This window comes from Pelodiscus sinensis, chromosome 11, assembly GCF_052426305.1.
Source record: "Pelodiscus sinensis isolate ZL-2025 chromosome 11, ASM5242630v1, whole genome shotgun sequence".
NCBI lineage: Eukaryota > Metazoa > Chordata > Testudines > Trionychidae > Pelodiscus > Pelodiscus sinensis.
The window spans coordinates 16,379,737-16,404,522 of NC_143062.1; the positions used below are offsets into that span (position 1 = coordinate 16,379,737).

General features: G+C 50.4%; 1 protein-coding gene across 20 annotated transcripts in view; it reads left to right on the forward strand.

The window, feature by feature from the left end:
• NRXN2 (neurexin 2) overlaps positions 1-24,786 on the forward strand; it is a 332,982-nt gene that overhangs the window by 27,733 nt on the left and 280,463 nt on the right. The window lies entirely within an intron of this gene.

Here is a 24,786-nt window from a genome sequence, read left to right on the forward strand (position 1 = left end):
CAGGCAATAGACCCTTGCACTCAGACACAACGGTGTGCGTGTGGGTCCCAGGGGTATAGACTCTCAAAATGGAAACGCAAAAGTGTGCCTGGGTCCTATCACTGATGTGAGAATGTACATGTGTCTTCAGGTGGTAGGAACCCTCACACAGAGACGACCATGTGTTTGTTGGAACTACAGATCCTTGCAGTTAAAACAGAGGGTGTCTCTGTGTCTGTGTCCCATTGGCATGCCCCTTGAAATTAGTTGAAGTGTGTTCCAGTGGTATGGATCCTTGCAATATGACACAAGGGCCTACATATGTTTGTCCCAGCAGTACAGGCCTGCCTACTGAAATGAGAGCATGTGCGTGTGTCCTTGTGATACGGACCCTTGCACTGAGACACGAGGGCATATGTGTTGACTGGCACTATGAATCCTAGTAGTGAGACATGAGGGTGTGTGTGTGTGTGTGTGTGTGTGTGTTCTGGCACTACAGACCCTTGTAGGGAGACGTCCTTTGTGTATCCATGTCGGTATAGCCCTCGTGCTGAGACACATGGGTGTGCATATGTTTGTAATGGTGCTACAGCCCGTGACCGTGAAACATGAGGGCATACCTGTGTGTCCTGACTGCATGGAACTTGAAATGACATCTGTGGGTTTGTGTACAATAGGGATGTAAAAACCTGGTTAATCAGTCAGTCAGCTGAATCTTAGCTTTTCCTAATGTTTAACCTGTTAACTGACTAAAAGTGGAATCCAGGCTGGAGATCAGCCCCCACCCCTGCACTAGGGCTGGTGCTGCCACCAGTTCTCAACCTCGGCAAGATTAGTCCTTTGCTTGTAGGGCGCTTGGGTTCCCTGCGGACAAAGCCTGCTTGTCAGGTGCCTGGACTTCCCACAGACAGAAGCTGCTCTGGGTGAGAACAGCTCCTATCCACAGTGGGTTCTCTGCAGGGCTGGAGCAGCCCCTGCCCCTACTGTTTCAGAGGGGTAGCCGAGTTAGTCTGTAACAGGAAAAACTTAAAAAAAATAAATAGTCTGGTAGCACTTTAAAGACTAACAAAACATGTAGAAGATATCATGAGCTTTCGTGGGCCCAGACCACTTCTTCAGATGACTGGAGTGTTGGAAGTCCAGAACCAAGACTAAATAAGGGAAGGAGGTTGAGGGGGAGAGGACATTGGGTATATCTTGCCACGTTACAGACTCTCACATTCAGATGGGGATGTGCACATCTGTGCCTTGTTAGTCTGGACCCTTTATATGCAAGGGTATGAATATGTGCATCTCAGTAGAACATACACACACGTGTCAAGTGTGAGGCTATGTCCCTGCATTACAGAACCTTTCACTGAAAAGTGAGAGCATGTGGGTATATACAATTCTGTGGAATAGACCCTCACACCGAGACACGAGTTTGTACATGTGTATTCTGGTTGTATGGACCTTGAAAGAAAAGCGTGTGTGTGTGTGTGTGTGTCTGGGAGTAGGAACGCTAGCATTAAGACAGAAGGGTGTGCACGTGTGTGTCTCAGGGGTATGTCCTCTCCACTGTGGGAACGTCTGTGCTGCAGTTTGGAGCATTCTTCCTAGCTTAATTGAACAGACATGTGCTAACTTGCTTGAGCAAATGTGCTAAACGAAGCAGCATCTCTGGCTGTAGCATGGGTAGCATCTGAGGCTACCTGCCGGAGTAGAAACCTGCCCTGGACAGCTAATCCAAGCTACTGTCTCAAGCTATGCTGTTTTTAGGATGCTTGTTCAAGCAAAGCTAGCACCTGTCTGACTACCCAGCTGCTGTGCAGATGTATCTTGAAACTTTGTGAATTAGGGATGTTAGCGTATAGTCATTTAAACAATTAACTCATAAACCTGTATGGGTATGTCTACACTACAAAGTTAATTTGAACTAACAACCGTTAGTTCGAATTAACTTTAATAGGGGGTACACATACAAACCACTAGTTCGAATTTAAATCGAACTAGCGGAGAGCTTAATTCGAACTAGGTAAACCTCATTCTACAAGGAGTAACGCCTAGTTCGAATTAAGTAGTCTGAATTAAGGGCTGTGTAGCCACTTAATTAGAACTAGTTGGAGGCTAGCCCTTCCAAGGTTGCCCTGGTGGCCACTCTGGGCCAAACCAGGGAAACTCTTCTGCCCCCCTCCCGGCTCCGGAGCCCTTAAAGGGGCACGGTCTGTCTACAATGCTTGTGCCAGTTGCAAGCCTGCCAGCACCCAGCCAGTAGACCCTGCACCTGGCACGGCATGAGCCAGCCACCCACTGCCACCCAGCCCTCCGCCTCTTCCCAGGACCAGGCTGGCGGCTCCCAGGTGCCTGCCCCGGGGCCGTAAAAGATGGGCGCCTGCCTGGTCTAGTGTGGAGATCATGGACCTCATCGAGGTTTGGGGGGAGGCCTCCAACGTCCACGATCTCCGCACTAGGCACAGGAATGTGACCGTCTAGAGCAGGATAGCTGCCAGCCTGGCCACCAAAGGCCAGGAGCAGGTTTGCATGAAAATCAAGTTGGTCCAGTGAGATCCCCGACCCTGAGCTTAGTACATAAGAACATAAGAATGGCCATTCTGGGTCAGACCAAAGGTCCATCTAGCCCAGTAGCCTGTCTGCCGACAGCGGCCAACACCAGGTGCCCCGGAGGGGATGAACCGAAGACAATGACCAAGCGATTTGTCTCGTGCCATCCATCTCCAGCCTTCCACAAACAGAGGCCAGGGACACCATTCCTACTCCCTGGCTAATAGCACTCCATGGACCCAACCTCCATGAATTTATCTAACTTCTCTTTAAACTCTGTTATAGTTCTAGCCTTCACAGCCTCCTGTGGCAAGGAGTTCCACAGGTTGACTGTGTGCTGTGTGAAGAAGAACTTTTGCTTATTAGTTTTAAACCTGCTGCCCATTAATTTCATTTGGTGTCCTCTAGTCCTTCTTTTATGGGAACTAATGAAGAACTTTTCTTTATCCACCCTCTCCACACCACTCATGATTTTATATACCTCTATCATATCTCCCCTCAGTCTCCTCTTTTCTAAGCTGAAAAGTGCCAGTCTCTTTAGCCTCTCTTCATATGGGGCATGTTCCAAACCCCTAATCATTTTAGTTGCCCTTTTCTGAATCCTTTCCAAGGCCAAAATATCTTTTTTGAGGTGAGGAGACCACATCTGTACACAGTACTAAAGATATGGTGCACCATAGATTTATACTTCCCCTCCTCCTTCTTCCCCTGGCTTCCCCCTTCCAGCTCCCTCCTCCCAGGTTTCCCCCTCCCCTCTCCCACCCCCCTCCCACCTCCTTTTCCCAGTCTCCCCAGAGGTTAATCCTCCCCCCCCCCCCCCAGTTTTGTTAAATAAAGAGAGTTTCTATTTTTGAACACATGTCCTTTATTTTTTACATCAGGAAGTGGGGCTAGGGAGGGGTAATTGGAAGGAGGTGAGGGAGGAATGGGGCACGAGCCCCTGATGGGGAGGACAGGGGTGGCTCTGTGGGCTCCTCGGGGTGGAAGCTCTCCTGCAGGGCCTCCTGGACCCCACGGATGGCAGCCTGCAGCAAGTGCAGCCGGGCTGATGGCCGAGTGCTGTATTGTGCTGAGTGTGTGCACTCAGGGCACTCCAAGACAGGACTGCTTTGCTGTCCCTCTTCGAGTTAGACAAGCAAGTGGGGAACCCTGAGAACTGTCTGTCCGGGGTGGAGGTCGGGTCCCTTTAAGCACAACCCTCGGCTAGCCTGAGGCAGCAGCTCCACACTCTAAGTCCTAACCTGATGCCCTGCCGGCACTGGTTCCGTCCAGCCTTAACTTCGGTTCAGGGTCCACTCAGTGTGGACATGGTATTTCGAATTAGCAAAATGCTAATTCGAATTAGTTTTTAGGTCTAGATGCACTAATTTGAATTAGCTTATTTCGAATTAACTAATTCAAATTAAGTTAGTTCAAATTAGTGCTGTAGTGTAGACATACCCAAAGAGAGGCAGTAAGAGGGGAGAGTGAGGAACTGAGGTTCATGGGGAACTGGCTTTTAAGCCAGCTCCCCACGAGCACCAGATACTACAGAAATGCTTGCCCCCCACGCTGCTGCCTCTCTAGGGGTATGTCTACACCACCACCCTAGTTTGAACTAGGGTGGTTAATGTAGGCAACTGGAGTTGCAAATGAAGCCTGGGATTTAACTCCTATTCTGAACTCCCGTTACTCCTTGTGGAACGAGGTGTACCGGTAGTTCGGAATAGGAAGCCTAGTCCAAACTACCTAGTTCGTGCCGCGTGTAGCCGCGGGGCACGGAGTCCGAACTAGCGGACATTTAAAAATGGCGGCGCCCGGCAATATGCAAATGAAGCCCGGGAAATTTAAATCCCGGGCTTCATTTGCAACTCTGGTTGCCTACATTAACCACCCTAGTTCGAACTAGGGTGGTAGTGTAGACATACCCTAGCAGAGGCAGCAGCATAGAATGTGTGTGAGGTGGGATTCGGTATGGAGATGCCTGATCACCCCCTTTGCTGCCTTCCACAGAAGCAGGCGGGCTGTCTGTGGGGAGCTTGGGCCCACTGTGGACCGAGGCTGCTGCTGCCCTGTGCTGCTGCCTCTGATACAGAGGCAGGAGTGTGGAGCGGCAGGGGGCTGCTGGCCCCACCCCTGGGACCAGTGAATAATCGTGTAACTGCTAAGATTGGTGCAGTTACATGATTATTAAATGCTATTTAACATTCCGATTGTAAGCCCTCATACTGATACAGAGGCATGCATGGTATCAACCCTTGAAATGAGACATCAGGACACGTGTGATTTTTTGTGGTAACATGGATGCTCGCAGTGTGACACAAGGGCACAGTATATGTCCCTGGCTTGCACACATTGGAAATGAGACCTGAGGGGTTGTAGTCATCTGTTCTGACAGCATGGATCCTCACAGTGAGATGGGGAATTCTGTCTGGGAGGTATAGAGTCTTGTAGAGAGACAGGAGGGCATGTGAGTGTGCAGTGACCCTCACATAAGGGTCTGTGTGTTTCCCAGTGGCATGGACTATCACATGAATATAGGAAGGCGCATACTGCTTTCCTGGCCATGCTGACCCCTGAACTGAGAAGAAAGGAGGGTGTAGGTGTGTTCTCCTGTCTGTAAAGACCCTCCAGCTCAGACACGAGGAAAAGCATGTGTGTTGTAATTGTACAGACCCTTAAAATGAGATGCAAGGGGATGCGAGTGTTTCCTGGTGGAATGGGCCCTCACACTTAGACACAAAGGTGCATTTGTGTCTCCCTGGTTCGTACCCTTGCACTAACACATGAAGGCTCACCTGTATCTGGTTGGTAAGGATACTTACACGGAGATAAGTGCGCCTGTGTTTGCTTCAGTGGTGCAGACCCTTGGACTGAGACACAAGGATGTGCTTGTCTTGGGGATACAGATGCTCACGCTTAGACATGTGAGTGTGTGCTTATCCCTATGGTATGGATGCTTGCACTAAGACACACAGTATGTGTGCGTCCTGCCAATGCAGTAGCCCTTGCTTTCGCATCAGGGCATGTGTGTGCTGTTGGTATGCACCACTGGGATGTGAGGGTGTATGTTTATTTCTTTGAGTGCTTGCTTATGTCCATTCCACTTAGGTGTGTGCGTGCCGTGTGCACAATTCCTGGAAGCTTTTTGCCCTTAGCAGTACCTGTTGGGTCAGTGAGGGAACCCCCTAGAATGGGGATGATATGGCCGTGCATATATACCCCTGCTGGCCCCCAACTCCCTCAATTCTTTCTTACCGCCCCTGACAGTGGCTGGAATGCTTGTCTTGCATAGCAAGCCTGCCCTTAGTAGTCTATCTAACCTTATCTAGTGTAAATAGTTATTCATTGTTCTGAGTTATCTGTTGTAAATAGTTAGGAAAGAGTTCTCTTGCCCCCTCCTCCTTAGGGGGGGTATGCCGGGGGCCCCAGGGCTTCAAACCTTGTTGGCATTGCTGGAAACCTATGCCCTGTGGGGACCCCCATAAGGAGCATCTGAAGTGCTTGAGAGAAGGACACCTCACAGACTCTTGTAACATTTGCAAATCATTCAAGTTGTGAACCAAAAGAGAACAAGACTCAAGCTTCTCTTGATGGAATTGGCATTGCAACCCCAGGCACCCGTCGGTGAGGCGCACACTGGGGTCGGTGCGGGAAGTCAGGCACTCAGAGAAACGCTCTGCAGCGCCGGAGCATCGGTGGGCACCGAGGCACCACTCCCAGTCCCCGGTGCCACGTGCGCACAAGAAAGCACAGAGAGGGAGGTCACCCTCCAGAAGGAGCCAGGAAGCATGCCTGAAAGAAGGATGCCCTGATGCCCCAGCTCACGAGTGTCACTGGCATGGCCCAAGCTCCCTGCGGGTGAGTAGCCCGGAAACTCAGGTCCTGTCCATGGAGGAGGGCCCGCAGCCGCTGACTCCAGAGACGTTTCTGGCAGCCCAGGAGCTGATTGAGCTCACGGTGTCACCAGGGCCGGCACAGGTGGGGAAAGGCAGGGAATCACGGTGACCCTGGTACCACCTTTGGCACCGCCCATCCAGGCACTAGGGAGAGATGCAGGCCCGGCACCGACTACACTACTGGCACTGACCTTTGTAGTGCAGGACCTGATGCAGGTTAGGTACACCATCCAGCAGGTGGCACCGGCACTGTGCCCCCCGGCACCGGAGTCCGAGGTCATCCCCCCACTGGCACCGCCAACTCAGCACCGAGACAAGCCGTTGGCCATGGCCCAGCACAGCCAGGGGAGGAGCCAGGCATCAGTCACAGTACCGCCATGGTCTGCATCAGACTACTCATCTGAGTCAGAGGCGGAATCACTATCCAGAGCCTCGTCATGGCGCTCAGGCAGGTTGTGGAGGTCAGGGTCCATGCATAGGTCGAGGTCCCAGTACTGATCCAGATCTTGGCACCGATCCGACTCGCGGCACCAGTCAAAGAGGTCCAGCCCATCAGTGGTGTATGTCATGGCCGCTCCAGTGGCAACCACCTCCTCAGTGGCTGTTCTGGACCCCATGGGCATACCACCAGGGCCAGGGCACAGAAAGGTTGGGGTCAGGGTTGGCCTCATCTTACTCGGGTCCCCTCTGCTACCCCGCTCATGAGGGATCCAGGATCAGAGAGCAGAGCCAGTCCTCCCGGGTCGATGGGGGCCTTGGTGAGCTCTCATCAGCCACCGACCGTGTTGGATCAGGCCCTAGTGCAGCCTCTGCAACCTGGAGTGGATGTACCACCAGAAGGGCCATCTTCGCTGAGGGACTCTTCTTCTTCATTGCCAGATGAAGCCCTAGCAGATCCGTCCCCAGTTATGCCAACCATGGACATGTGGGCACACCAGGACCTCTTTAAAAGGCTGGCCCAAAACTTGGGGGTTCAGGCTGAGGAGGTGAAAGGAGGTGGACCCAGTGGTGGACATAATCATGGCAGATGCCCCAGCAAAGATAGCCCTCCCTTTGAATAAGACTGTGGCTAAGATCACCAAGAGCCTCTGGCAGACCCCCAGCCTCCATACCACCAACTCAGAAGGGGGTTGAGAGACAGTACTATGTGCTGCAAGCAGGCCACAAACACCTGTTTGCCCATCCGTCGCCTGGCTCGGCAGTGGTACAAGCTGCCTGTCAAAGGGGAGTTGCGAGCCTTCTCTTCTGAGCCGCCTTATACGGTGTTCTTGAAGGACAAGGTGACCCTACATCCACACCCCGTTTTTCTGCCTAAAGTAGTGTCCCTGTTTCATATGTCCCAGGAAATTTTCCTGCCAGTTTTCTACCCGAAACCACATGAAGACAGGAGGGAACAAGCATTGCACATGCTAGACATGAGGAGGGCCCTTGCCTTTTATTTAGAAAGGACGAGACAATTTCGTAAATCTACTCAGCTCTTTGTATCTAAAGCAGACAGGATGAAGGGTTGTCCACTGTCAGCTCAGTGCCTGTCCTCGTGGATTATGCCATGTATCAGGACATGCTATGACCTGAAGAGGAAACTGGTGCCGCCTATCATGGCCCACTTCACCAGAGTCCTGGCCTCCTCCACAGCGTTCTTGGTGCAGGTGCCAGTCCTAGACATCTTCAGGGTGGCCACTCGGTCATTGGTCCATACTTTCACTACCCACTATGCAATCACGCAACAAGCTAGACAGGATGAGGCGGTTGGTAGGGCAGTGCTGCAGTCCGTTTCAGGGTAAGATTCTGACCCCGCCTCCGTGGGGATGCTTGGGAATCACCTAAGTGGAATGGACATAAGCGAGCACTTGAAGAAGAAAAGACGGTTACTTACCTCGTAACTGTTGTTCTTTGAGATGTGTTGCTTATGTCAGTGGAATCTCCGGCAAGGAGGAACTGAAGGGGTTGGGGTCCAGCAGGAGTACATGGGTATGTCTACACTTCATTCCTCTCTCTCTTGAGGAATGCAAATGCAGACACCCGAAATTGCAAATGAAGCGGGGATTTAAATATCTTGTGATTCATTTGCATAATCGTATAGTGGTGCTGTTTCGAAATAGTGCTATTTCAAAATAGCGCCATAACATGATTATGCAAATGAATCACAAGATATTTAAATCCCCGCTTCATTTGCAATTTCGGGTGTTTGCATTTGCATTGAGAGAGAGAGAGAGAGAGAGAGAGAGAGAGAGAGAGAGAGAGAGAGAAAGGAATGAAGTGTAGACATACCCTAAATGTGCAGCCATACAGGTGCCACTCTAGGGGGCTCCCCTGCTGGCCCAACGGGTACTGCTAAGGGGAAAAAGCTTCCAGGAATCATGCACGCGGTGTGCACACACCTAAATGGAATGGACATAAGCAACACATCTCAAAGAACAACAGTTATGAGGTAACTGTCTTTTCCCAGTGGTACCGAAGAGAGGGGGTGTGTGTGTGTGTGTGTGTGTTGCACATAACAAAATTTATTTCGCCCATGGATGGAAAAAAATAAAGGAAACATTGACACAGACCCCTGCATTATAACACAAGGGTGTGTTAGTGTTCAGATTGCACTGACTTTTGTACAGAGACAGGAGATTGCATGTGTGTAGCACAGGCTTTTGAAATAAGCTTTGTGTATTTCCTGGTGGTATGGAATCTCACACTCAGAAGTGAGGTGTGTCCCGGCAGCATGGAACTTCATGCACAGAGATGAGAGGTGTGTGTCCTTGTGATATAGACCATTGTTCTGGGACACAAGGATATGCATGTGTCTAACCCATATGGACCTTTGAAATGAGATGCGAGGGTGTGGTTGTCTGTCCTAGCAGGATGGCCATTCACAAAGGCCTGTGTATGTATTCCAGCAGTTTGGACCTTTGGTTGACAAAGGAGGGTATGTTAGGGATGCGAAAGATTAACTGGTTAACCAGTAAGCATCACTTTTAAAGGGTGATGTTTACTGGTTCCAGTTAACCAGTGGGTCCTGGAGTAGCTCCCTGCCTGCCGCGAGCAGAGGGCTGCTCGAGCCCTGCAGGGTGAGATGTGGACAGGGGCTGCTCCAGCCTGGTCAGATCAGCTCCTACCTGCAGCAGGGGAGGGGGGACACTCCATCCTCCTCACCCTCCCTTTTATTGGTCAACCATGTTTAACCAGTTAAATGGGATTTTACATCCCTAGTGTGTGTGCATTAGGGATGTTAAATATCGGTTAATTGAATAGTCGATTAACCTCATGAATTCTTATTGGTTAGTCGACTGTTCTATTGTTCCTGCGGTGGGATTGGCAACGAGTGCACTCCTGAGGAGCCCCTTGCCACCCCATGCTGCTGTGTCTATATCAGAGGCAGCAGTGCAGGATGACAGCAGTCCCTATCTGGGGTGGGTGGTGTCTGGGCTCCCGGACCTGGCACAAGCCGGACTGCCTGCCTGCCTGGTTCCTAATACACTCTAAATGCAGAGCTGCAGGAGGGGTAGGTGCTGGACCCAGTGCAAGCCAGGATGAGCTGGGCTGCTGGAGGGCCTGCTAAAAAGTTTACTGGTGGGAGCAAGGGGGAAATGCATGTAGTCTATAGCATTAGCCTATAAGCTTTTGCTTGTCAGTTAATTGACTATACTCTTACATCCCTACTATGCAGGCCGGGACTTTACGAACCATTGCAGTGAGACGCACGTGTGTCCTGGCACCACAGACCTCGCACAGAGACATGCAGATGTGTGTTGTAGGGATGTAAGTGACTAGTCGACTTGACTACAAGCCTAGACTTATCGGGTAGTCAAGTCACTACTCAACTAGTTGCATCAGAGGCACCAAGTGGGGAGGAGCAGGAACCAGTGCTGGGGAGAGCCAGCTTAAAAGCCAGTTCCCCGCCAGTGCCACCTCCATGGGGGAGAGGGAGGCAGGGGAGGCAGAGGTGCAGTGGGGGAAGCAGCGGGGACCGAAGCAGTCCCTGCTCTCGCAGGGTACCAACTGCTATACCTCTCCCTTTGAAATGTGCAAAAGACATGGGAGCCTCTTGCACACTTCAAAGGCAGAGGCTCAGTGGGACAGTGAGTGCCCCGCATTAGTGACTAATTGAGTAGTTGATGGAAATTCCATCGACTACTTGATTAGCTGATTAATCGAAATTTAACATCCCTAGTGTGTGTTTCAGTGATATGGACCCTTGGTCAGAGGCATGAGGTCATGGGCAGGGCTCAACAAATTAGTCAATGTACTCGCCTGGGGCGAGTAGATTTTAAGCTGACACTGCACCGCAGCGCGGTCTGCGCATGCGCAGCGTTCCAAACTGCATGGCTGGTGAGCGGGGCTCACTGCCGCTTGTCAAGCCCTGGTCATGGGTGTATCCTGGCTGTATACACCATTGTAGTGAGGTATGAGGGTGTATGCACCTGCTAGTGGTGTGTACACTAATAGGTAGGCACACAGGCTACTTGTGTTTCCTGGCAGTCTGATTCCCTCACTGAGACATGAGATGCCTGTGTGCTTCCTGTTAGTCTACGCTGAGCATTGAGATACGAGGGCAGCATGTGAATGTCTGGGCAGTTCAGACCACTGCACTCTGATAGAAGGTGAGTAGGTGTTCAGATGGTATGGTCCTTCACATTTTGATTCGAGAGTGCGCCTATGCCCTTACTGAAAGAACCCTTTCAGTGATACGTGACAGACTCACAGACAGATACAAATTAGGGGTATTAAGGGCTAGTCAGCTATCCAATAAGCAAATGTTGATCGGATAGTCGACAAGATAGTTGACTAGTTCCTTCCCATCTCTTGCTGCCTTGATCAGATAGAGGCAGCAAGGGGGGGAAAGAAGAGGGTACTTCCAAGTGGCAGCACTGTGTGGAGCTCAGGGTCAGCTGGGGAGTCCCCAGCTGGCCCCGGGCTCCGTGTGGCGCTGCCCCTTTGAAATACCGCTGCTGCTTTTCTAAGGGGCAGCGTACACAGAGCCTGGGGTCAGCTGGAGTCCCTAGCTGACCAAAGGGGCAGCACCGCATGGAGCCCGGGGTCAGCTGGAGTCCACAGCTGATTCTGAGCTCCGTGAGGCATTGCTCCTTTGAAATGCTATGTCAGCATCTCAAAGGGGCAGAGCCGCCCTATCGACTAATCAAATAGTCAATGCAAAAATGCATTGACTATTCGATTAGTGAATTACACACTACTTAACATTGTTAATACAAATGTGCACCCTTCAAAGTAGCATGGACCTTTGCATTGAGATCTGAGTTTGTGCGTGTTTGTTAGGCGTGTACTGACCCGATCAGTGAGACACTAGGGTGTTCCGGTGTAGCCTAGTTGTACGGACCTTCTAAATGAGATGGAAGGCACATGTGAGTGTCCCAGCAGTACACACCATGCCTGGCAGGTCTGAGACAGGGGACGTGCCACTGTAGATTTCACAAGACATAGGAATGTGTTACGTGTCTCCTCATGTTACGTACACTTTGACAGACAAACGCAAGGGCCTATGTGTGTTTGCATCCTGGCACTATGGCGCCCACATTGAGACCTGAACAGATGCACCTGAAGCATGTATGTTTCCTATTAGTTCATCCTATCACAGTTGTGACATCGTGCACATGACTTCATGGGCTCCTGCCCTCAACTACAAGCATATGTGTGTGTTTTCTCATGGTACAGATCCTGGCATGAAAAAACAAGGTGCACATATTTGTACTGGCAGTATGAACCATTGAACGCAGACACTGTTTGCGCTTTTGTGCCAACAGTCCATATCATTGTATTTATGCTAGGGATGTAAAATTTAGATTAACTAATTGAATAGTCAATGGAATTTCCATCAACTACCCGATTAGTCGATAAGGGCGTGTGGCAGCATATGCACACCCCATCACAGAGGTAAAGATATTCAGGAGCGTGGACGCCACCTGGTTGTCCGCAGGGTTGTCAACCATCTCTATAGTCTGTAAATATCCCCTTATGGTCTAGGGTAGTTGAGCTTAGTGTCAGAGGTCAGTAGTATAGTCCCTTTTCTCAGGACAGTACAGTCTACCAGTTAGGGTCCATTGTGGCCAGCCCTCGCTCCAGGGCAGTAAAGCCTAGTGGCCAGAGTCAGTAAACAGCCCTGGTCTCAGGGCAGCATGGCCTAATGGCCAGAGTCAGTAGGTGGCCCTCAACTCAGGGCAGTACAGCCATATAGCCAGAGTCAGTAAGTAGTCCTCCTTGTAGGGCAGTAGGGCCTAGTGGCCAGAATCAGTAGGGTTGGGGCAAACGCCGGGATAGGGGGACCCGGGCTTACCCTGCTCCACCAGATCCTAACCGAGAGCCCTGTGAGTGGCAGAACGGTCTACCGCTCCCTTGGCAGGGAATCTGTTCAAAACACACCAAGCATACCTGGGTGGGAGAAGCCTCTCCTGCACCCTCTCTGGATCACTTCCTATCGATTCTGGTTGACATCCCACGCCACGGCTGGTTCTCCTGGTTTCCTGGCAGCAGCTTCTCCCTGGACTCTGTGGTGGTTGCGTAGCGGCCATCTCCTGGGACGCCGGTTCTTGCTGGCTGCTGCAGCTCAGGAACTCTGGTTGGAGGTCTTTCTCCTTCACTGGCCAGCCCAGACTGAGCTGCTCTCCTGCCTATTATGCTGCTCCAGCACTTGGAGCATGCCCAGTGTGGTTGAAGGGGCAGGGCTTCCTCCACCCACAGGGTTTTCTCTCCCCCTGCTCCAGTGTGGTGTATGCACACCCCGTCATGCACCCTCCCCCTTAAGAGGGAGTCCGGCAGGCGTTCTCCCTCCCTGTCGACTTCCTTCAACCTGGAAAAGAAATCCGCATTGGCGTGGATTACCCGGTTGGTGGAATACATGGGAATCATAAGGTTTTAGGGAGAGATACCAGCGCGTAATCCAGGGGTTGGTCTATTTGGGTATGTCTACACTACCACCCTAGTTCGAACTAGTGGGGTAATGTAGGCAACCAGAGTTGCAAATGAAGCCTGGGATTTGAATTTTCCGGGCTTCATTTGCATAAAGCTGGGCGCCGCCATTTTTAAATGTCCGCTAGTGTGGACTCCGTGCCGCGCGGCTACACACGGCACGGAGTCCGCACTAGCAGACATTTAAAAATGGCGGCGCCCGGCTTTATGCAAATGAAGCCCGGGAAATTCAAATCCCAGACTTCATTTGCAACTCCGGTTGCCTACATTACCACCCTAGTTCGAACTAGGGTGGTAGTGTAGACATACCCTTCTTCATGTAGTTCAGCCACTGGAGGGGTGCATGATCTGTCACTAGCTGGATGGTCATGCCTAGCAAGTCAATAGCCCATTTTACTGAGAAGGCCTCCTTCTCAATTGTGAAATATCTGGTTTCTCTAGGAAAAAGGTTTTGGCTCAGAAATAAAACTGGACGTTCTTCCCCTTCCACCTCTTGTGATAAGACTGCTCTGAGCCCCGCTCCTGACTCATCTGTTTGGAGTACGAACTCCTTTGAGCAATAAGGGTGTACTAGGACTTGCTATTGTCCTAGGTGCTTCTTCAGGTCCTGGAAGGTCCTTTCACATTGTTCTGTCCATTTTACCTGACGAGGTTGGAAGTTCTTAGTTAAATCTGTAAGTGGTGCCACGATTGTCGCAAATTCTGGTATGTAATAGCCAGCTAGACCTAAAAACTGGCACACTTGTCTTTTTGTTTTGGGCGCTGGTGTCTCTGAAAAGGCTTGTATTTTACTAATCGTCGGGTGTAACTTCCCGCCTTCTGCTATGTATCCAAGATAAGTCACCTTTTCCTTTCTGAAGTGGCACTTTGCCAGGTTTGCTGTGTGGTTTGCTTCTCATAGGCTACATCTAGACTGCAAGCCTCTTTCGAAAGAGCATCTAGACTACAACCAGTACTTTCAAAAAAGCAAGCTGCTTTTTTGAAAGAGAGCACCCAGGCAGTCTGGATGCTCTCTTTCGAAAAAGCACATTTTGCATTACATAGCACCTTTTTTCGAAAGAGCACTTTCGACAAAAGGCGTTCTTCCTCGTAAAATGAGGTTTTCTGCGGTGGAAAAAAATTGCCAAGTTCTTTCGATTTACTTGCTCTTTTCTAAGGGTCCCACCAGGTCCATCTCCATGTGCTCAAATGGTACACCTATAAACAGCAGGGGTATGAGGAGGCCTTAGGTACGCCCTTAGGCCCAGCTCACTGGCTTTCTGGGCATGAAGCACAATAATCGCTAACCTGCTGGTGTATACCAGGCCAAAAGAACTGGCATGCCCCTCACTGAGGGTCTTTTCCCTGCCTAGGTGTCCAGCCTAGTGGGTGTCATGTGCCAAGTGAAGGAGGCTTTGGTGTAGCCTCCGAAGGACTAGTAAGTGGTATATCTCCTCACATGTCTGAGGGTCAGCCACCATCCGCTACAGTTGGTTCTTCTGGATCTCAAAGTGCAGCCCCTGTGGGTGTCTTGTCTCCTTTGTTTCTCTTGGGTCGTGGGCCTTAGCCTGCTCCCACACCTGGATCAAGGTTTGGTCTTCCCTCTGTTCTCTCAGGAAGTCTGTGTCCCTCTCCATCTCTACCTGGATGTCCTCCTCTATGGTGTCTCTACCAGGATTTGGGACTATCTTGGGTCCCGGGTGATTAGAGGGACCTTCTTGAGGGTCTGTCTCCACTAGGGATGCAATAGTGCAGTGTTTCTCAACCCTTTTTTTTAATAAAGTACCCCTTTTTCAAAACAAGAAAAAGATAAGTACCCCCAGAACCAGGCACTCCCAGCCCCCCCACTCTAACCCAATGCACCCACTCCTCCCCCAGAGCCAGCCACCCCCAGCACCCCGCTCTAATTCAATGCCCTCCCCTCCCACAGAGCCAGGCACCCCATCTCCCCCCAGTCTAACCCATTGCCCTTCCTCTCCCCCAGAGCCAAGCAGCCCAGCCCCTCCAGTCTAACCCAATGCCCCACCCCTCCCCTAGAGCCAGGCAGTGGATGTATGGTAACCTTGCCTTTGAAGTGTCTGCTCCCGCTGCCTGTCCCTGCCTCTGCGGCTTGTCTGCAGGGAGCAAGCAGCCTGCCAGCATTGGGCTCGCTGCGTGGAGCTGTGCGCTCTCACCCCAGCCTGGCGCCCCCCTAGCGTGGCGCCTGGGGGCAACTGCCCCTCACACCACTGATGCGGGGAGGGGCGTTGGAGAAAAGCTTATTGTGCTGTTTCACCGCCTTTTAGCTCCTCTCCACAGTGCCACGGAGAAGGGGCGATGGGATGCGTTCTACTGAGCTGCGGGCGGGGGTGGGGGTAATGCACATCTCCAGGTTCAGCCGCCCTCCCCGCTGGAGCACCCCAGGAAGGCTAATGGGGAGGAAATGAACTAGGAGAGGTGGCCGTGGAAGTGATTTTTTTTTTTCCTCCCCACTCACACCCACCCCCCAACTTGGAACTGCCCTGGGTCTCACCGGAGCCGCCCCTGCAGCCACGTGCTTTTCCTGCCAGGCGCTGGGGCATGTGGCTCTGAGCATTCAATTTGATAGGCACGTGCTGCCGTCCCCTTTGCAGCGCAAAATCCCGGATGTTTATTGCCAAATTTCACTTATGTCGAGGTACCCCCCAGACTTCTTTTGTGTACTCCTAAGGCTATAAGTACCACTAGTTGAGAAACACTGTAATAATATAATCAATTAACTGATTGATTAACCGATAAGAAAAAAGGCTTCTAGGTTAATACTATAGACTACACACATTTATCCCCCCCACCCCCAAGCACCCGCCAGTAACTTTTTTAGCAGGCTGGCCAGCAGCCTGGCTCAGTCCTGGGTCACGCTGGGTCTGGGACCTACCTGCTGCGGCTCTGCATTTAAAGTGTATTAGGAGCCAGGAGGGCAAGCAGTTCTGGCTCGTGCTGCGTCTGGGAGCTCAGTCCCCCCTCCTCACCACCGAGCAGGGGCTGCTACCATCCAGAACTGCTGGGCCTCTGTATCAGCCGGTCCATGAGGGGAGGTGGTTTTTAAACTGGCTCCCTTTGCAGATCAGCTCCCACCTGGCACCCTGTATCACCAAATGGCAGGGGGCCCCTCGGGAGTGGGGCTGGAGCACACTGGCTGCCGGCTCCACCCTCGGGGACTATAGACTCATCGAGTAACCAATAAGAATTCATGAGGTTAATCAACTATTCAGTTAACCGATATTTAACATCCCTAGTCTCCATGGGAAACCCTAGCGTCCTCCCTCCTGGCGTCCTAGGTTGTTGCTTCCTCGTGGGGCAATAATCAGTCCCTCATGACCTCTTGAAACTGTGGCCAGTCTTGTCCTAACACCACTGGGTATGTCAGTGGGAGGCCACCCCAACCTGGAGGAGCTCTCTTTGGCCCCAAATTTCGAAGTTTACCTGGGCGGTAGGGTAAGGACGCACATCTCTGTGGGTGCACTGGAGGTTGAGTATCTCCTCAGCTAGCTGGAGGTCCCATACCAAGCCTTCTCTTATAAAGGTCTGGCTGCAGCCAGAGTCCACCAGAGTGGTGGTCTTCATACCTACTACTACTACAGGGATTGCCAGGTTAGGGTTCCTTTGCCTGATGGCTGGCCACCCAGACCTGCCTGTAGTTGCAGTCCATGTACGGACAGTCCTTTCGGAAGTGTCCTCCTTGACTACTCTCCCAATAACAATCTCGGGCACTGGTGGACAGTAACTCATCCTTGTGTGGCCCTTTTTCCCCTTGTGAAGGTTTTTCATCCTTGTGGTGTCATGGGTCTCTGCTTGTTGATGGTCTGCCCTGTAAGTTTCGTCCTGCTGACTGTAATTGGTGTGCAGGGGCCTTAACGGTTCTGTCCTCTGGGTTTTCCTTCACCCTAGTCCCTTTAGTCTCCTGGGGCTCTCTGACCACTGAGTAGAGGTTCTATATTCTTCCCCTGCGAGCTAATCCTCCATCAGCCGTGCTGCTGCCGTCAGTGTGGTTGGCCAATGTCTTTGGACCCACTCCGTGGCTCCTGGAGGTAGTACCTGTACTGTTACCCACACAAATTTCTCTATCCCTTCCACATTTTAGAGATACACACCTTCACCCAGTTCCTAGGGCTCAAGGTGCAAGCCTGTTAATTTACACACCCACCCTTACTCAATTCCTAGGGCTCAAAGCGGAATTTCCTGTGAGTTTGCAGGATCTTTACCACTGAAAGAGCCCTACACAGTAATATTCTTATCCTCTATTGATTGACAATTCCCAAACAAGCAGGATACACATGCTAAGCACACAGTGTCATGCTCACCAATGCTGATACAGGCAGGTAGACTTCCCCTGTTGGCCAAGCAAGGTCAGTCTCTATGGATCATAGCTGCTGCACATCACGGTCATGCAGGAGAATCCTGGCAGCTCTGGTCTCAGGCTGTGTCTTGGAGGTGAGTAGTTCTTCCAGGTCTTCCCCCTTCTTCTTGGTGTTCCTTCCTGTTCTTGTTTCCCTGTTGCTCTTCTTGCTGGTCTCCTCCTTGGACCCCAGTATATATAGTGAAACCTGAGTCCTGCTTAGCTATACCATAGCCAATTATTTTAGTATAATTTTACTAACCAATCACAACATACTGTAGCAGAATTACCTAACCAATCATACCCCACCGCCTTGGATAATTTGCACCTAGCAAAATTAATTATACAGCAGACAGAAACCAGACAGAGATCACACAGACAAACAATAGGAAAGTGATGACAGTAATCATAGAGTGCGGATTCCACAACCTCAACTATTGATAAGCAGTTTCTTGCCAGACAGAATGGTGTTAACTAAGTTTTCTTTACCCATCTTGAGATCTGTTTCTTTATCTGGTGACAGTGGGGACTGTTAGGACAGGCCCCGTCTCACAGCCTTGTGTAACACTACTTTAATGCAATTTAGATGGAATGCGAGTATGTGACTGCAGATATTACAGCTAATGGCTGCTGCTCTTCTGTTGGAGGGTGTGTCTAGACTACAGGGTTTTGTCTACAAAAGTGGTCTTTTGTCGACAAAACTATACCTGCGTCTACACTACCGCCGCGTTCTGTCGACAGTAAGTCGACAGAACGCGGCAGTTTTGTTGACAGCGGTAAAACTCGTTTTATGAGGAATAATGCCTTTTTTTAAAGTACTCTTTCGAAAAAAGGCGCTATTGCATGCAAACTGTGCTTTTTCGAAAGAGAGAGTCTACACTCTCTTTTGAAAAAGTGACTTGCTTTTTTGACAGAACTGGTTGTAGTCTAGACGCTCTTTTTCGACAAAGGCTTTGTCGACAGTATCTATCCACAAAGCCTCTGTCGAAAAAGGCGTGCCGTCTAGACGTAGCCTGGCTGCAGAAGAAGGCTTTGGTTCAGGTCTACCAGCATGGCTACAGGCCTTCCAACATGGTTACAGAAAAACCATATTGTTACAGTACAAATTGCTCCAGGGCTACTATCTCTGTGACTTGGGGTCCAGGTAAGCCCTCCAGGTTCAGACATGTTCAGCAATGGTCTCGGATTCTTTGGGCAACAGCCCGGGGCCATGCCCTGGGGGAAACCCTTCTTTCTTCTTTGTGTGATGTCCCCATGGTACTCCACAGTAGGTGTCAGGCCCATCCTGGTGCCACAGGTCGGAGACGTTTAATAGTCGTAGTCAGCCGTACTGCGCATGCGCTCTCGCAGCATTTGTGCCCTTTGCCTCATGCGCGTGGTCCAGCTCCTGCCAGTTCCTCTCAACTGCCCTTGGTCGCAGATGGAACTCTCCCTCTCTTCATGAGAAGAAGTGGGCTGTGCCCACGAAAGCTCGTGATACCATCTACATGTTTTGTTAGTCTTTAAAGTGTTACTAGACTATTTGTTGTTGTTTTAAGTTTATCCTGTACAGACTAACTCGGCTATCCCCTGAAGCAACTTCTTCTAGTTAGAGAAGCAAACATAGTTACTAGTTAGTAGTTTTTGTTAATGTTACCAGTTTATAGTCAATAGTTACAGTTTCGAGTTTTTTAGTTAAACAAAACAAAAAAAACCCTTTTTTCTTCGTTTCACTGGCCTTTAGGCTGCTGGGGGAAAAAAAAAAAAAAGACAGAAAATCTCCAAACAGACGATGCTAGGTTCTCTGGGCTTTAAAAAATGCAACGTTTGTCACAAGCCCATGCCAGCCTCAGATGGCCATTCGTCTTGTATCCACTGTTTGGGCAAGGCTCAGAAATGCTTCAGAAATGCGCCCATTGCTCAAAGTGAACAGTGAGAGCCTGGTGGGAGAGGGAAATGTGCCTTTGAATGATCCTATTTGACAAGGAGCTCCAGTCATCAGACTCCTCGTCCAGAGCTATTCCAGACCCCATTGTCGCGAGAACCACAGGTCCGATGATGCATACCCAAGGGGGGAAGGACAGAACCAGGTGGACCGTTTTAGCAAATAAAAGATATTTATGACAGTGATGAATCTATAGTATTTATTCTAAGATTTTTAATAGACTGTGTTAATAATGAATTTACAGTATTTATTATATTCTACAATTTCTAGTTAAACATGTCGAAATATGGGGATGGCAAGGGGAATAGTCTCTTTTCTAAAAATATCCAGCTACACTAATTAAATAACAGTAATAACTACAAACTCTACGTACTACCCAAAACAACTACAACACTAAGCTTATACAACGAAGAAAATCAAATCATACATACCAACTTACACAGCACACGGAACATTTCAAAGATATCGGTTCGGTTGCGAAGGCCTTGGTTACTCCCGAGAGTCGGGAGAGGTGGCTGGTCGGTTGATCAGGCCGGCAGCACTTTGGCGTATACGGGAAGGCACACGCACAGTGGTCCGTGTGTTGCGAAGATGTCCTCGAGCGAACTGTGCGATGGGTATTTATCCCCAAATCTGCACATCGCTTTCCCGTGCTTGCAAATTACCAAAAATGGCCCAATGGTCACCAAGTGGGGGTCTGTGTTCCAGGGGTTGGGCTGAAACTGTACAGGTTTCATGTGACCAGGTAAGCCCCGCAGTTCTCACGCCAAGGTGACGGGTGGGAGAGTCTGAGGCTATTTTCCCCTTTTCACACCTTCCCTTTTTCTAAAGGCAATGGTATGCAGGAACGGTGCGGCCAGTTTCTCCCGAGGAGTACTGCAGCCTACTATAGCAAGAGCGGCCTGGCCAAACTTTTTTACCGGGGGGGCAGTTTTTTTTCTATCACCCACTGCGATACAGAAATGGAGGGCGTCCTCTCCAGGGGCAACTCCAACAAAAAAGACATGGGCGGCACCGGCATGTTCTCTGCTGCTGGCCCCATGGAGCAGGGTGAGAATGGGCGACAAACCCGGAATATCTGGTACCGCCTCTTCGTATGCAAAGGCGGTTCCAGACACAAGACCTAAAAAGGCACCAGTTTCAATGCTGACTTTGCAGGTACCGATGACACTGAGATCAACATCAGCCCTGTTGATTCATCGTCTAAAGCACTGGCACCGTTATTGATGCCGACTCCAGTGGCACTGCCGGCACTGGCTGCTACAGAATCCATGCCAAAATCCAATCTGGCACCAGAAAGGCCTGACGCTTTCTTGGCACCGAGGAAAGCATCTGCGAAGACCAACATGCGTCAGATTCCTAGCCCTATTTCTGTCTCCCTGACATTCTTTCCGGCATCAGCACCTTCACCAGTGGCACCAAGATTGCCAGTGCTGCACATTCCCCATATGGAACGGGAGGAACTTTCATACTCACCACATCGCAGGTCTCCATCCCCATAACCTGTGGCACTGCGGAGAGACTCTCGATACCATGTCAGGCACCTTTCTCTCTCTCCACCCCCCTCATCGAGAGGCTCTGGAATCTTTCCTCACTCACCTGCGCTGTTCCCACATGCGGCGCGGTGGGGGGGCGGGGTTTTGAGGGGGGGGAGCACAGGAGTGCTTTTTCTTTTAGGAGTTCCTTGCCTGGATGATTGTATCGTTGCCACAACTACCATCGCGACCACATACCTTACTACTCGTCCTATCATCATCACCATCAGTCACATTTGAAGAGATGGTCCCTGTGTTGTTCTAGGTTGTTATACCCACCTGCCTCCATAATGCCACAGGAGCAACACCCCCTGCCATCACCACCGCAAAGCCCACCACCTCAAGCACATCACTCAGAACCAAAGGAAGGGCGATTATCAGAGGCTGAAGAGCAACAACCTGACACTTTGCCTACTGACCAATCATCATCCTCTCCTGACGAGGCTGTAATCCCAGGTGATATATCACCCCCCGATGATCTTAAGCAGTTCCAAGACTTGTTTAAGAGAGTCATGTTGAGCCAGGAGGTCCAATTGGTGGAGGTGCAGGATAAGCAGTACCGTCTTCTTAAAAATCTCCATCCCCCGCACCAGGCCAAAATAGCACTCCTGATAGACAAGGCAATCATGGAGGCTGCAGAGATTTGGCAGATCCCTGCCTCTGCTCCGCCAACAAATAAAAGGGTGGGTAAGAAATACTTTGTGCCATCAAAGGTGATGGAATTTTTATTCAACCATCCCCAGCCAAATTTGCTCGCAGCAAGACGCCACACAGCACAGGTCTAAGGCCCCTCAGTACAGGAATGCTGCAACGGAGAAGGACAGCAAAAGAATGGACCTCTTTGGCAGGAAGGTGTACTCCTCGGCTACACTACTACTTCTCATTGCCAACACTGCCGTGCTCTTGTCGAATCATGAGTTTGACAATTATATAAAACTTACAACATTGATGGAGTATCTCCCAGATTCCAAGAGACACATCCTAAAATCCATTGTCCAGGAAGGCTATACCTCTGCCAGGACAGGTCTCCAGATCACTCTGGATGTTGCAGACACAGCTGCCTGTTTCATGGCTACTGCTATTGTGATGAGGTCTTCATGGTTGCAAACCGTGAGAGTTCCAAGAGAGTTACAGAGCAAGGTCGAGGACCACCCCTTTGACAAACAAAAACTCTTTGCTGAGAAAATAGATGAGGTCCTCCATTCCAACAAAGATTCATGTACCAACTTCCGGACTCTTGGTATGTACATGACTCCATACCGCTGCAAATGTTATGTACCTTACCAAAGGTGCCACGATTACCCGTATAATAGGCAACAGCAATATGGTTTCGACCAGTCATGATCAAGGCAGCAGCCTCAAAGAAGGCGCAATCAGACCAACCGCACCCCTAATCAACCAGCCAACAAGCAGCAGATTTGACTTCTTGGTTGGGGGCTTTCAAACACTTCCCGTTGTCAACCCGGAACATCACGCCTCACCTCTGTTTCACCACCACCTGAGGCCATTTTATTGTCAGTGGGCCAACATTACATCTGACCATTGTGTTTTGGAGATTGTGTCATCCGGTTTCACCATCCCCTTCTTTTCTCTACCTCCAACTACCCCACCCACTCCATCCCTCTTCAGGGACCCTTCTCACGAGAACTTGTTGAAACAAGAGGTCCATCGTTTCTCCCCTCCCCTCCATTGGAGCCATAGAGAAGGTACCAGATGAGTTCAGGGAAAAAGGATTCTATTCTCACTGTTTCCTTATGTAGAAGAAAATAGGAGGCTGGAGACCCATACTTGATCTTCGAAAACTCAGTCGTCTCCAAAAACAACAGTTCAAAATGGTAACCCTTGTGTCCATAATACCAATCTTAGACAATGGGGATTGGTTTGTGGCCCTTGACCTTCAGGATACCATCACCATCCAGCACACAGGTGATTTCTTCGTTTTACAGTAGGTGGGGAACATTTCCAGTACCGGGTGCTTCCCTTTGGCCTTTCATCCGCTTCAAGGGTATTCTCAAAAACCCCTGTGGTAGTGGCAGCTCATCTGCATCAAAGGGGCTTTATAACTTTCCCTTACCTCGACGACTGCCACTCCTCGGTGGAGACACAGCATATGATAGCAATAGCCAGACAGACTTTCGATTCTCTTCGCCTAATTATCAACGAACAGAAGTCCACGATTGAACCCTCTCAAACTTAGGACTTCATAGGTGCTCGACTCAACTCTACTACAGCACGAGCCTACTTGCCCATCCAAAGGTTCCAGTCCATCCAAGATTTACTTTCTGGGCTGCTCACCAGGCCTACTGTCTCAATACTCATTTTCCTACAATTAATGGGCCATATGGCTGCAACAGCTTACATAGTCCATCACGCAAGACTACACTTCCACTACCTTCAGCACTGGATGGCATCAGTGTATACCCCTACAATACACCACGTATCCCCTGCCCAATGTTCGCACGTCCCTCAAATGGTGGACCAATCTGCGCAACCTCTTGTCAGGCGTTCCATTCCACTGGCCTCAGCCTTTGGCCAAGATTACCCCAGAAGCCTCCCTCATTGGCAGGGGTGCCCATATGAATAGCATGTCTGTGCAGGGCCGGTGGTCATCAAGAGAGACAGCCCTCCACATAAACTTTCTTGAGCTCAGGGCAGTCTTGAACACCTGCAAACACTTCCAGGACTACATCCGTGGGGCAACTATCAGAATACTTACTGACAATATCACCACAATGTATTACATAAATCGCCAAGGCGGTGCATGGTCTCGATCCCTCTGTACAGAGGCAGTCTGACTCTGGAATTGGTGTATTCACAACAAGATCACTTTAATAGCATCCTACTTGCCTGGCGCCAACAATGCACCTGACCGCGAGTGGGAAATCCGCACTGACATACTTCAACATATCTTCTGTCATTGGTGTTTCCCCCAGTAGACCTCTTCGAGAATGTGAAATGCTGATATTATTGCAGGCATTGGTCGGGGATCTCTAGGGGATGCCTTTCTCCTCGATTGGGGGGTTCTCTCCTGTATGCATTTCCCCCTATTGTGCTTATACCTAGCGTTCTGGAGAAAATCAACATGGACAGAACCAGGCTGATTCTCATAGCCCCCAGCATTCCAACTGTGGTTCCCCTTCCTCCACCACATGTCTCTGTTGCCACCATACACCCTTCCCAGCCTACTGAACTTGCTGACCCAGGACTGCGGTTCCCTCTTACACCCACAGACCATGCCCCTAATCGCCTGGTTCCTAGCTGGTTCTGCGCATCTGAGAATCTCTGCTCGGAGCAGGTCAAAGATGTCCTGATGCACACCAGGAGGGACACCACTCGAGCTACTTACCTCTCCAAATGGCGGAGGTTTGCTTCTTGGTGTTCTGCTAACCGGATCGATCCACATGCATCACCTCTGCACCAGATTCTTGAGTACATCCTTTACCTGAAGCAAATAGGTCTGGCTGTTGCTCCCTTGAAAGTACATCTCACAGCAATTACCACCTTCTGCCACTTGATAGACGGCACTTCGGTGTTTGCCCACCCAACTACGAAGGGGCTCTTAAAAGGGTTGGCAAACCTTAACCTGCCTCACAGACCCCCACCTCTACCCTGGAACCTGGACCCAGTGCTGGATGCTCTTACTTGACCACCCTTGACCACCTTTGAGCCCTTGACCACCATGTT